The sequence below is a fragment of the Molossus molossus genome, unplaced genomic scaffold (genome assembly GCF_014108415.1).
Source record: "Molossus molossus isolate mMolMol1 unplaced genomic scaffold, mMolMol1.p scaffold_m16_p_8, whole genome shotgun sequence".
NCBI classification, from domain to species: domain Eukaryota; kingdom Metazoa; phylum Chordata; class Mammalia; order Chiroptera; family Molossidae; genus Molossus; species Molossus molossus.
Window position 1 is genome coordinate 14,188,732 of NW_023425402.1, and position 13,863 is coordinate 14,202,594.

The following is a 13,863-nucleotide window of genomic DNA, read 5'->3' on the forward strand; positions in this document are numbered from 1 at the left end:
GTGTGTGCAGGAGGCAACCAATTGATGTGTCTCTCTCACATCAAAGTTTGTCTCTCTCTCCCCATCCCTCCCTTGCGCTCTGCTAAAAATCAATGGAAAAAAATATCCTGGGGTGAGGATTAACAACAACAAAATAATAATAAGTCACTATTAGTTAACATTCTCAAAATTGTAGCTGAAATAATACTATAGGAAACAAAAGTAAAAATAAAATTATTCTTTGCTGGTGGATATTGTTTTATTTAAATATATATACATGTAAAGCCCAAGTATCAACCGAAAACACTAGAATCAATAAGGCAGTGGAGTGAGTCGTTTGGCTAAATACAAAACTATACAAAACCCAGAAGGATCAATGTGTATCAGAAATGAACCTTTTAGAAAATACAGTGGAAACATTTATCCCCTTCACAAAATCAACAAAAACCCATAAAATACTCAGGTGTAATGCAATATCATGGAAACTATATGTTGAAGGAGCCAGTAAATATAACCCTTCTTCACTCTGGATTTGAAACCAATGGAGGCAGAGAGGAAAGAAAAACACACAGGAATTGGACAGATGAAGATTAGTGTGTCACCTTTATTATTAATAAAGACTAGGTTGAGGAACAAAGTTTTTTGTTTTGTTTTTTATCCTCACTCGACATTTTTGCATGTATCTTCATCTTCAGATACAGTGGGAGGGAGAAAGGGAGGAAGAGAGAGAGAGAAACATTGATGTGAGAGAGACGCATCGATTGGTTGCCACCCACACCACTCCAACCAGGGCTGGGGACACACCGCAACCAGGTTACATGCCCTTAGCGGGAACCGAACCCCGGCCTCTCTGGTCCGCGGGCCGACCCTCTAACCGCTGAGCCAAACTGGCCAGGGTGGGGAACAAGGTTTTAATGTGAAGAGGATAAGCTGATCCGATTCATCTGTGTGCGTGCGCTACCTCTACAAATGTGTTCCATCTGCACCCTAAGTAGTTGGGGGAGGAAGGGTCGGAGTGAAACATGTCCAGTCAGACCTCACCCCCCCCTGGGGCTTGTGGGAGGAGGTGGAGTGAGGCTCCATGGTACCTCCTCTGCTGGAATGGGCAGTAGTTATTGCTTCTTAAAATTTCCTTTGCTCTCTGAACTGAAGGGATTGAAGACCCTGGACCCCTGAGGGTGTGGCTCTTCCCTTCAGGGAAAGGGAGCAAGCTGCTTGTTAGCTACTCCTGTTTCCACCTTCACTAACCACACTGCTCCTTTGTAGATGCTTCCAGGGAAGCTGGAGAACAGAGTAGGTTTTTCTCCAGAAGACTCCCAAATGAGTCAAAACAGGACAGTGTTTACATTAATTTCAAGGCAATTCTGCACCCAAGGGCGAAATTTGCTTTCTCTCTACTGCCCAGCCCAACTCATGTGCAAGCAATCACATTTTCTTGTGAGAAGTTAAATAACTGCTGAGAACAGGAACCTTCTCTGCCTCATTCATGGCTATGTTCCAGCACTTAGAACCATGCCTAGCACATAGTAGACATTCAGTAACTTAATGACCATTCTTGGGAGAAAGTGCAACATGTAATGCAGAAAAGGCCTTATATTCCTGATCTTGTTGATTATAAATTAATAAGAGATAAGCAGTACAAAAACAAACAAGTAAATAATAGGCAAAGAAATTGGATAGAAAACAGGGATAATAAGGAATTCTACTAACCAGTGAAAATATGAAAGATTGCTTTATTTTGTTAAAGGACAGACTAAATGTCTCAAACAAATTGCACATTCAAACAATGTGTTATTTTATGTCTTTCAGATTGACAAAGGTTAATAAGTATCAGTGTTGGTAAGGAAGCATAATTGGCACAACCTTTCTAAAGAGCAGTTTATCATTTTTCAAAAACTTGAAATTGTATTCTCTGTGGTCCAGGGGGAATTCCGTTTCTAGGAAGTCATCCTACAGAAACACCGATTACCTGTGTGCATAATAAGTTCCTGTACAGAGAGGTTCAGTTAGAGCATTATTTGTGATGGCAAAATATTTAAAACCATCTGACTGTCCATTTGGGTGTTTGACAAATGATACAGTGAAATAATGCACAGCAGTTGAAATGAATGTGCTACAGACACGGAAAGATATCTGCAATTAACTGTACTGTGAAAAAAGCAAGTTGTAGAATGGCAGGTGTTAAGTGTTGAACGGTGTCCCCCAAAAGGGTATGTTGAAGCCCCTAAGTCCTGGTACCAGTGAATTTGGCATTTGGAAATAGAGTCTTTGCAGATATGACCATTAAGAGAGGTCATTAAGGCGGGCTCTAATTGTGTATGATTGGTGGATGCTGTCCTTACAAGAAGAGATACAGACGTGCACAGAGAGAAGATGGCCATATGAGGATGGAGGCAGAGATTGAAGTGATAACATCTACAAGCCAAGGAACACCAAGGATTGTTGGCAACCACCAGGATCGAGGAGAGAGGCATGGAATAGACTCTCTCAGAGCCTTCATAAGGAACCAAGCTTGCCGACACCTCGATTTCCAGCTTCCGGCCTCTAGAACTGTGAGAGAATAAACTTCTGTTGTTTTAATCCCACCCAGTTATGCTAATTTGTTTTATCCTCACCTGAGGACTTTTTTTTTTTGCATTTATGAGAGAGGGGGGAAGAGAGAGAGAGAAACATCAATGTGAGAGAGACACATTGACTGGCTGCCACCCACATGACCCCATCTGGGGCTGGGGACAAACAGCAACTAAGGTACATGCCCTTAGCGGAAACTGAACCCGGGACTCTGGTCCGCATGTCAGTGCTCTAACCGCTGAGCCAAACCGGCCAGGGCTATGCTAATTTGTTGTAGTAGCCCTTGGAAACTAATAAAACAGGTACATCAATATCCCATAATAATGCCTCCTGTGACTGTGCCTGCTGCTCTCTGCGTGACAAAGAGTTTTAGTCCATTTTCTACCCTGTCAACCACCTCCTGGGAAACAGGGACTCACTGTGGTGGTTATTTATTTTTTTTGTCAGGGGACAGCCTAAGTGGGGTAAATTTGTATCTAACCCCCTTTGTCTCCCCCACCAACAAGCTGTGTTCCCCCTCATCATCCCTTAAACTCCGAGCATCCTGAATTACCTGGCATTTTCTGACTGTGCTTTGTCTTTGTGCATCTATCTTGTTCTAGTTGGAAGCCCCATTCCTTCTTTTTAAAAAAAATTTTTTTCCCTTTATTGATTTTAGAGAGAGAGGAAGTGAGAGGGAGAGAGAGATAGAAACATCGATGAGAGAGAACATTGATTGTCTGCCTTCTGCGTACCCCCCACTGGTGATTGGGCCCACCACCTGGGCATGTGCCTTGACCGGGAATCGAACTGGTGACCTCTTGGTGCATTGGTCGACGCTCAACCAGTGAGCCAAGCCACACCAGCTGGACCCCATTCCTTCCTAAACCCTTGTTCTGAAGAGCCTTCTTCCTTGCCCTACCCCCCAGCCTGGAGCTTGTCTTGTGCACCCACAAGCACGCTGAATGATAATGTGTTAAAGCCTAGTGATTGTGATAGTTTTCCTCTGGAGCCAGGTGACCAGGGGTTTGAGTCCTGCATTTGTCTCTTACTAGTTGTGTGACCTTGAGCAAGTGGCTGTATCTCCCTGTGCCTCGGTTTCCTCATCCTCATACTAGGGATCATGGTACCTATCTAACTGGGTGATTATATGCATTCCCAGGCTAATATGGTTACAGCTCTTGGAGTAGTGCCTGGTGAATAGTAAGTGGTCAGTAAGTATTAAGTATTATTGTAATTATATGTTTATTTATCTAACTCCCTCACTAAAAGGAGATAACTTAAAGATAATAATTGTGTGCTTTTCTCCATCCCCAGTGTCTTGCAGAATACTTGGCAGTAGTAGGTTCTAAATAAATGTTTGTTGAATTAATAATGACAATTAATGTAATTACCTACCGGGATCCCATATTGGGCATTGACCCTCTGCTGATTCCACATCTTGCAGGGGTTATGGGGCCAATTATCTGGCTCAGTAAAAGCACTACAGACCTGCTAATTTTTCTGAGCACCTGCTGGGGTGGATGAGTGTAAGACCAGCCCTGTCCTTAGGGAGCTTAGAATCTGGTTGGGAAGACAGGTTGTAAGTACATGAAATGTGAAACAACATTAGGTTTTACTAACTGTTTGTAGGAGCAATGGAAGACACAGGACGAGCATTCACAGTTGTTTTAGTTGTTGGCACATTGTTATCTACCTTCTTCCTTGCTTTCTAGATTTGTTTTAGAAGGCTTTTTAAACTTTTTAGTAATGAAACTTAGCTCTAGAGACATTATGAGATTCCCTGCCCCTGCTCCCCATGTGTGTGTCTCTTAGTAGACACAACATCTGGTTCTCTCTGGAATTAGCAGCCATCACCAATCATTGTAGCCCTGGCCAGTTTTGCTCAGTGGTTAGAACGTTGGCCTGTGGTCCAGAGAGACCCGGGTTCGGTTCCCGCTGAGGGCACGTACCTCGGTTGCAGTTTGTCCCCGACCCTGGTTGGTCGTGCGGGTGGCAGCCACTTGATGTGTCCCCTTCACGTTGATGTTTCTGCCCCCCCCCCACCTGAACAAAAAATGGAAAAATGTCCTCGGTTGAGGATTAAAAAACAAACAAAAACCAATCATTGTAAAATGGTGATACTCTGTTTATCAGTGGGAGACTTCTGTAAAGACAAGCCTCCCTTCATGAACTGTTCGGTTACTGTGAGGTATAGCTGTGCAAGAAAAGGAAAATAGTGCTTGAGTCTTTACCAGTTTTAAAAATAATGAGTAGGGCCTGGCTGGTGTGGCTCAGTGATTGAGCATTGACCTATACACGAAGAGGTTACTGGCTTGATTCCTGGTCAGGGCACATGCCTGGGTTTCGGGCTGGATCTCCAGTAGAGGGTATGCAGGAGGCAGCCAGTTGATGTTGATGCTTCTCTCACCGATGTTTCTCTCTCTCTCTCCCTCTCTCTACAGAATCAATAAAAACATTAATAATAATAATAACAATAATAATAATGAGTTGGTTTTCTAGCAACCTTCAAAGGTGACCAATGGACGGTTTTAGGCTTTTTTTTTTTTTTAAACTTCATTGCCCCGGCCGGGGGGCTTAGGTGGTTGGAGCGTCATCTAGTACACCAAAAGGTTGTGGGTTTGATCTAGTCGTGGCACTTATGGGAGGCAGCCATTGATGTTTCTCTCTCACATCCATGTTTCTCTTTCTCTATCCCTGTTCCTTCTTTTCTCTAAAATCAATAAACATATCTTCGGGTGAGGATTAAAAAACAAAACAAAACACATCATTATGAACTCATGAATTTTAAACTTATTTGATGTGTTTAAATCGGTCCTTATGGATGCTTAAGTGGCCCTGTTTTTGGTCCATGGGTGCCTCTTCAAGCTGGCCCTGAACCTTTGATATGACCCTGCTAGTCTTTGCTTGTTTCCCTGTAGGATAAGATGTCCTGGGCTCATCTTCCACACTTCCTGCCACAGACCGGGAATCAGGCACTTCTCCAAGGAGGAAGGGCATGCATTTTTTAAGATATTGGTACAGTTTTACCAAACCACTTTCCAGAAGGGAATTATTAGAATTTACATTCCCATCAGCAAAGCATGAGGACCATTTTTTCCACAGATTTGCCAATGTTGAGTGTTACTTTTAAATTCTTGGGAGTTCATCTGATGGGGAGAATAGCTTGTTCTAATTTGCATTTCTTGTGTTATTAATGTATTAGAACATTTTCTTTTCTGTTTTTTTTGTTGTTGTTGTTAATCCTCACCTGAGGATATTTTTCCATTGATTTTTTTTTCTTTTTTTTTAAAAAAATAGAGTGGAAGGGAGGGAGGGAGGCAGAGAGAAAAACATCAATGTGAGAGAGACATCTTACATTGATTGGTTGCCTTCTGCACAACCCCTACTGGGCCAGGGATTGAACCTGCAACCCAGGTACGTGCCTTTGCTGGGAATCAAACCCATGATCCCTTTGGTCCTCAGGCCAACACTCTGACCGCTGAGCCAAACTGGCCAGGGTTCTTATATTTAATAATCATTTACATTTTTAAGATATTGGTACAGTTTTTGTTTTGAGAACTCTTCATGCTGTTTTGATCATGTTCCTATTAAAATTTAGTTGTTATTGTGATTGATTTGTAACTGTAGATCAAGGCCAGCAACCCCACTTCTGTCCATTGCTGGAAATAATTTTCCTAAGTGTCTGCTGTTGAGAGTTGTTTACAACTTTTGTGTAGTCAGGTGTTCTTTACAAAGCATAGACTCTTTCAGTCCACTCTTGTTGGGGCCTAAAGAGATCAGAAAGCTGAAGTCTAATGGTTATCCCCAGACATGAGATGGTACATAAACATCCATTGTACTCTCTTCACCCGCCTATAGTTGTGTTCCTGAGGCCAGAGGCCTGCCTCTTACCAGGATGGTCTGGGTCCATTGTCACCCAGACAGACTCGCTCTGACTCTTGTTCATATTGAAGGTGCCTCTGATCTGAGAAGCTTTTGGAGGGGAGTGAATGGAACTGTGAGCAACTGCTAATCTGGGCACTGCCTAGGGGCCCCTAGGGCAGTGGGCAGCAACATGCAAAGCTCCCAGCCATTGGTAGCTACCCTGCAGAGTTTCACCAATACGGGGCAGCAACCCTTGAACCGTGGAGCCCACTTTAGGTATGTCCAGTGACCTGGTGGCCCCAAGGTTCTGTCAGGCAGCAGTGGGACAGTTTCAGACCTCAGGGTCTGTTCATAGAGAACCACTACACCCAGGTGGCAGCGAATGGGTGAGTGTCAGATTAAACAGGGCTCTTTGCTGGTCTGAATGGCCTGCATGAGAGGAATGGCAGCAAAAGCCTTCGCTGGGTAAGAGATGGTTGTGATGGGATGTAGTTCATAAAAGATTGGGGAAAAAAAATCTCCAATGTAGCAGTGACAATAAATAATGGCTAAGAGCCCAAACTCACATAGTCCTTAATATCTGCCAGGCCCTGTTCCAAACATGCTACATTTGTTAACTTGTGTATTTACTTTTCACAAGCCTACGGGGCAGATACTGTTATAGTACGATTTTACAAATACAGAAATGGAGGTGCCGAAAGGATAAACAACTTGCCCAGGTTCATACACTGGGCAGGTGGGAGAGGAGAATTTGTGTGCAGGCAGTCTGACTCATCTCTGAGCTCTTATCCCGTCTCCATCCTGCCTGGATGTTATAGGCCGGGGCCTTAATGTTGTGTAGCTCTGCAAACCTCCCAGAGGCAGGCAGCCGATTTTACGTATGGGGAAAGGAAGGCTTAGAGAACAAGTGCCTTGCGAATGCTTTGCGCAGAGCCAGGATACAGCTATTCCTGCTTTTGGTAGCTGTCACTCAATTGGCATCCAAGTCAAACTCTTTGAACCTTCTAGGGACAGAATTGCCTTCAGACAGGTACAAAGTGGTTGCCCTTTCTCATTGAGAGGGCCAGAACCTCAGGGTTTGGTGCCCATGGGGTTTTTGCTCAGGATTTTTCTGGGCACAGCTCTGACCCGGCTCTGGGCTCTTAAAGGCTGTGGGGGGCCTGCTTGCGGATCTCACAGTCTGAACCCAGGCCTGGCCCTTTCTGGAAGTCGAATGCTTTGCCCTTGTGTGAGGAGCAGCAGACTGGGTTCCAAAAGTAACAGGACTGCTGGGTCAGGGGTTCTGGAAAAGTTGGGTGAAAATTGCCCCACTGTCTTCTTGTTCCTGGCCTAATGGCTCAGACGATTTTTAGATGTCAGGAAGTATAACAATATGGTACATTTATCTTGGTGAATAATGGATGAGCCCAGGGAAGGTATTATACTCTTCCTGGTGAATTATTTACCAGGAGCCTCTAATTTGAGGGCTCTCCATTACAGATGGTCTGAATCTGGTATCTATAGAGCCCCCTCCCCTTTCCTCTTGCTCCCCCAGATCTCCCACCTGCAGGCTAGCTCTAACCTTTTGTTTCTGGTGTTATACTGGGTAGCTCTGTGGCCTGTGTCCAGGGGATGTCTGAATTTTGAGACCCTGTGGCTGCTGGAGAGGGTGGCAGGAGGGGTTTGGGAGGACCTCCTTACTGGAGACACAGGGACAGACCTGCTAGGGAAGCTGGGACCAGTGTGGGCCTGGGGTGGCTGCTCTACAGGCCTGGGGAGTCTTATGTGTACATACACTTGTGTTCTGTCATTGTCTTTAAAAAAAAAAATCTTTTTTTATTGATTTCAGAGAGAGGAAGGGAGAGGGAGAGAGAGAGAGAAACATTGATGATGGGGAAGATGTTGATTGGCTGCTTTCTGCACACCCCCTACTGGGGACTGAGCCTGCAGCCCACTAGGAATAGAACCAGGAACCTCCTGGTGCATAGGTTGATGCTCAACCCCTGAGCCACACTGGCTGGGCTGTCACTGTCTTCCTTAACCCTTTCTCTGAGTCTCTGTGACTCTGTGTTGTTCTATCTCTGTCTCTCAGTTTGTCTCTATGTCTCTGCCTATTGATCTCTTACCTTCTCTCTCTGTCCGTCAGGTCTGAGTCTCTCTGCCAGTATCTCATTCTTTCTTTGTGGATCTTCCTCTGCCTCTGTCTGTCAGCTGTTAGTCTTCCTCTGGCTTTCTGTAGATCTGTCTCTCTGTTGGTCATGCAGTCAGTCACTCAGTCTCTGTCTCCGTCCGGCTGCCTTTATCTCCACTTCCTATCTCCCTCTGTCTCTCTCCATCAGTGTCTGCTTGTCTGTGTCCTCCCCCCGACCCCCACTTCCGGGCTTTAAAGGTCTGTAAGAGGCATCTCTTGGAATGGAGGGACATCCAGTTCCAGACTTAAGTGCAGTCAGATCTTGGTGCCTTTCAGATCCTGACTTAAAGATCGACAGAGTAGGCATGAAATAAACTTTAGGTCTTTGTCTCTTTTTTTTTTTTTTTTGACTACTCACTTCAGTATTGCATCATCCACTCTTAGGGGCTTTTTTTCCCCTGCAGCTGTTTGTGTGTGCTTTATGTTTTATAACGTCGAACTGCCCCAGAGTCGGGTATCCCTGGGCTTTGAGCATCTGGTGATGAGTTGCAAATTTTTGGTACTTTTAAAAATAACTTACAAGAAATTCTTTGTTATTCATCAGCTTGTATTTTTCTCATCTGTTGTTATTGATTTGGAGGTTGAGATACTTATTTTGCCATCTTTAGCCAGAGTGCTTTATCTAAACAGCTGATTTTTGAGGAAAAAAACAAAAAACACATAACTCTTTTTTGATTATTTTCCTTAAAAACCTAGAGGAACAAATCATTAGTAATGCAATTAAAAGATTAAACAAAAGAATAAAATTAATTTTGCCTTATTAGGAAGTTTATATTTTAAGCTGTAACATGAGGTTTATAAGGATCTAGTAAGTATCTGATGGTTTGACTCAAAGTAAATGTCTGGCCTGCTTTCCACCTCCCCCTCTGTCCACTGGTGTCCCCTTCACTCATTGACCCAGGGTCAGACTCCATGCATCTGAGTGAAGTTTGAGCAGTGGCTGTGGCTGCAGTAGTGGATGTCCACCACAAGATCTCTCTTTCTCTTACATCCCTCGCCCCAGCAGACGAGAGTTCAGGAGGGCACCTTGTTTCTTTTTTTTAATCCTCAACCGAGGATATTTTGCCATTTATCTTCAGATAGAGTGGGAGGGAAAGAAAGGGAGAGAGAAACATCTCTGTGAGAGAGACACATCGACTGGTTGTCTCCCACACGACCCCAACCAGGGCTGGGGACTAACTGCAACCGAGGTGCGTGCCCTTGGTTGGAATTGAACGCGCGACTCATTGGTTCGTGGGCCGCTGCTCTACCGTTGAGCCAAACCGGCCAAACCAGCCAGGTCAGCACTTTGTCTCTTTAAGCCAGTGGCTCTTCCAAACCTCCTCCCTCAGCCTAGATTCTTATCTTTGTGTCTCAGGTTGAGGCCTAAAGCCTGGAGCATCACTTTCTAAGACCCCTCCCTGGAGAGAGAAGGGTTGGTTTCCAGAAGCAGCTGTTGGTCAGACAGGTGGAGAAGGAAAGAAAGGAAGGCTGGGGGTGGGGCACTTTGAGGATGGTGTCTAGTTCTGACTTCTGGGCCGCCTCATTTCTGGCCCCAAAGTGGGTGGGCAGCCAGGCAGTTGAGCATGTTGTCCGAGGGGGTCTCCTTCAGGCTGCCTAGGGGCATGTTGGTCTCCTGCACATGTGTTAAGCATCACTACGTGTCACTGGGTATGTGGCTGCCACAGGCCCTGAGTGGCTCGTGTTTCCCACATCACACATAGCAAAGTGATTTCCTCACATTCCCCACTCTTGTCTGCTCCAGGAAGTGGTTTGCAGAGCTCTTCTAAATATAAAAGTATGAGACTGACTTTTTCTCTCATCCCTTTGAAACCAGCTGAGGTCCAGCCTCTTTGGTGACTTTTTGGGTTTGTGGGGAGAAGGAAGGGGAACAGGAGAGGCTGGTGTGTGTGTGTGTGTGTGTGTGTGTGTGTGTGTGTGTGTGTTGCCAGGTTCTGACGATACCCAGAAGAGTGGGGAAACAGACAGTGTGGGGCTGGGTGCTATGATAGAGGCCAGGGCAGGGCGCTGGGGGCACACAAAGAGGAGGCTGGTGGCTCAAAGACTGATTTTCAAATGAGACAGCTGTGTTCAGGCACATCCTTGTTCTATTTATTTATTTTTTAAAAAAATGTGTTTATTGATTAGAGAGGGAGAGGGATAGAGAGAGATAGAACCATCAATGAGAGAGAACATCGATTAGCTACCTCCTGCATGCTCCCCACTGAGGAACAGCCCCACAACCTGGGCATGTGCTCTGACCAGGAATCGAACCAGTGACCTTTTGATGTAGGGGTTGAAGCTCAACCACTGAGCTGTATCAGTCAGGCGGTAGTGCATCCTTGTTTTAAAAAGATTCATTTGCTCCTCTCCCAATCCCCCCAAACCCAACAGTACGTTCATCTTTTGAGGAGAGCAGCAGGTTGTAGGTGATGGCCACAGGGAAGGATCTTCACAATATAGAGCTAAATGGGTAAAAATAAAAAGCAGAGGGAGAGATCATACAAGACTATTTATATAAGTCAAAATACCTGCAGGTGAAACAACAATCACATTTTGCCAGGCACATACAGAGAAAAGGTTTTACATTAAACACACAAAACTGTTGTGGGGGAATCAGTGAAAGCAATGAAAAGCAGCCACAGGAGCCAGACATACCCAGGGGCAGTTCCTGGCCCTGCCGTGTACTTGGATGGCCTTGAGTCTGATGTCCTCCTCTGTACTGTGGCTGACACATGCTGAGGGTTGGATTAGCACTCACTGCCTGTGCACAGGGTCACAAGAACTGGCAGGGGAGTGAAGGCAGCCTGTCGGTAGGGCCTTTTGCAGGCGTGGAAACTGTTCTGTTTCTGCACCGTTCAGTACAGTGGTCACTAGCCATATGCAGCGCTCCTGAGCACTTGAAATGTGGATAGTATGACTGAGATGAATTTTCAATTTTGTTTCATTTTAATTAAGTTAACATTTAAATAGCCCCATGTGGCTAGTGGCTACCATATGGGACAAGACAGGTCTAAGGGAGGACTTTCCTCATTAAATGTAGTTGAGGCTGCTCCACCTAAAGGGCAGGGAGTCATGTTCTCCCTTCCACAGGTCATTTGGGGTGAACTGCTGTGACCATCCTGGTGTCTATGCTCACTGCCTTATCAGTCTCCCGGGGGTGATGCAAAGATGGGTAAAAAGAGCTCAGAAAACAGCCTCACAGAGTTTTCTGAGCCTGTCTTGAAAATTAATGAACTAAGACTTGGTCCAACCACCACTGGTTGGACCAAGGCAGTGGGCCCGGGCTGTCATTTAGTTTCTCCCTGCCTCCACAGGAAGGACCGTGAGAAGCTCACTCCTGTCGTGAGCCTGCTGCTGTTCTCCCTGTGGTCTCCCAGAGCCCCCACCACAGCCCCTGGTAGTCAGACCTGGTTGGGCCTTGGGTCTGGACTCCCATAATGAAAGGCAGGGGAGCCTCCCTTTCCATCGTTTCCTTAAGGTGAGGGGCCAGCCTCTTTGCCCTGCTCTGAGATCCCTGAGCGCACCAGCTGAGCGTCCCTGAGGTCTTCCTGGGGTTGAGCTGCTGGCTCATTTCCCAGTCTCCTAGCCCAGCAGCCCGGTGGCTTTCTCTGCAATGTATTGGTGTCATCAGGAGACAGCTGACTGCCGTCTGTCTCTCTCCCTCCCGCCGTCTGTCTCTCTCCCTCCTGCCCACCCTCTCCTTGGGGCTGAGAATGGATCTGTCCCAAGGCATAGTGTGGGGAAGATACCTAGTTCTTCCTGGCAGTTCCCCCCTTCTCACCCCCGCGCCCTTCACCAGGCCTTTGGATACCTCAGGGATCACCCTATCAAAGGACATTTTATTTATTTATTTATTTAACATAAAAAAATTTTTTTTAAATCCTCACTCGAGGATTTTTTTCCCATTTATCCTTAGATAGAGTAGAGGGGAGAGAGGGAAGGAGGGAGGAAGGGAGGAAGAGAGAGAGAGAGAGAGAGGGAGGGAGGGAGGGAGAAAAAGAGAGGGAAACATCTATGTGAGATACAGCAACTGGTTGCCTCCTGCATAACCCTGACTAGGGCCGGACGAACCACAGCCGAGGTAAGTGCCCTTGACCAGAATCAAACCCGCGACTCTTTGGTCCACAGGCTGATGCTCTAACCACTGAGCAGCCGGCCAGGGAGATAACATAAAATTTTTTAATGCATAAATTAATCATTCTAGTGTATATAAATCTAAAAATAAAAATGTTTTGCAATTATTAAGCAAAGACGACCAACTTCTCTTCAAAGTTACCTGCCATCAGAGTTCATGGAAGTATTGTGAGGTTTTTGAATATGCAGGTATAAGAAGTACCCGTAGTAAGGATAAGCCAGAATCTATCAGAGATGTATTTGAAATCATTTAGGACTGAGACCAATCTAATTTTAAGAAAATTTATATAGAAAATGTCATTACAAAATAAGATACATAATTTTTTGTTTAGCACAAATACCTACCTAATCCTTAAGTAATAAGCTAGCTGGTACATTAAAAATATGATTAATATTTTTAAATGTACTATTGGTTTCACCATGTACTTCAAAATGAAATCTAAAAGGAATATGAGGGAAAGAAATCTTCAAAGTTGCTACAACCTGGATACTTTTAGAACAACTGATTTCAAGGCATAATTTTTGCAAGTAATTTCTAAGTGATGAGTAAGTGATACTCAATACTTACAATAAATGATATTCAGAATAGTAGTTCAAAGGACATTTTAATCTGGGGTCCACTGTTCCTAGAACTCTGGGGTGGTCTGTATCAAATGTGTATTTCATTTAAATATCCTAGGGGCCAGAAAAAGAATGAGTAAAATCCATTTCAAGGCTGCCCCTTTCCAGGGGCAGAAACTGAGACCCAGAGAGGAAAATTAAGTTGGCTAAGACTGGATAAATGATGCAGAACAAGTTTTCAGACCACATAGACTCTTAAGTGACTTTATTGCCCCTAACAGCTTATGGGGCATTTGCTGTGTGGCTCTGGCATTGGGCACGGATATCTGTTCTCCCCTCAAGCTTACAGTCTAGCTTGGGGGACACAGTGCTTAGTCGCAGTACAGGTAGGAATATTCTGGGTGTCAGAGTGAACTGTCAGTGCAAGTATGTAGTCAGGGCAGAGGCAGGATCTCCCAGGGAGGCAGGACACAAGCTGAGCCACAGGAATGGGAGCGGCTTGTCAGAAGTGGTGCTGGATCCCTGTCTGCAACCCCCAGCTGCCTCCAACCTGCACACCTGCCATTTATAGCATCAGTCTTAATCCCTTCCAGGGCTGGGCCTACCAAGGCTGGCTGCTT

The 13,863-nt window shown here is 45.2% G+C and overlaps 1 protein-coding gene across 1 annotated transcript in view; it reads left to right on the forward strand.

The window, feature by feature from the left end:
• The window catches only part of PTK7 (protein tyrosine kinase 7 (inactive)), a 67,879-nt gene that overhangs the window by 22,369 nt on the left and 31,647 nt on the right, over positions 1–13,863 (forward strand). The gene's annotated exons all lie outside the window — the stretch shown is intronic.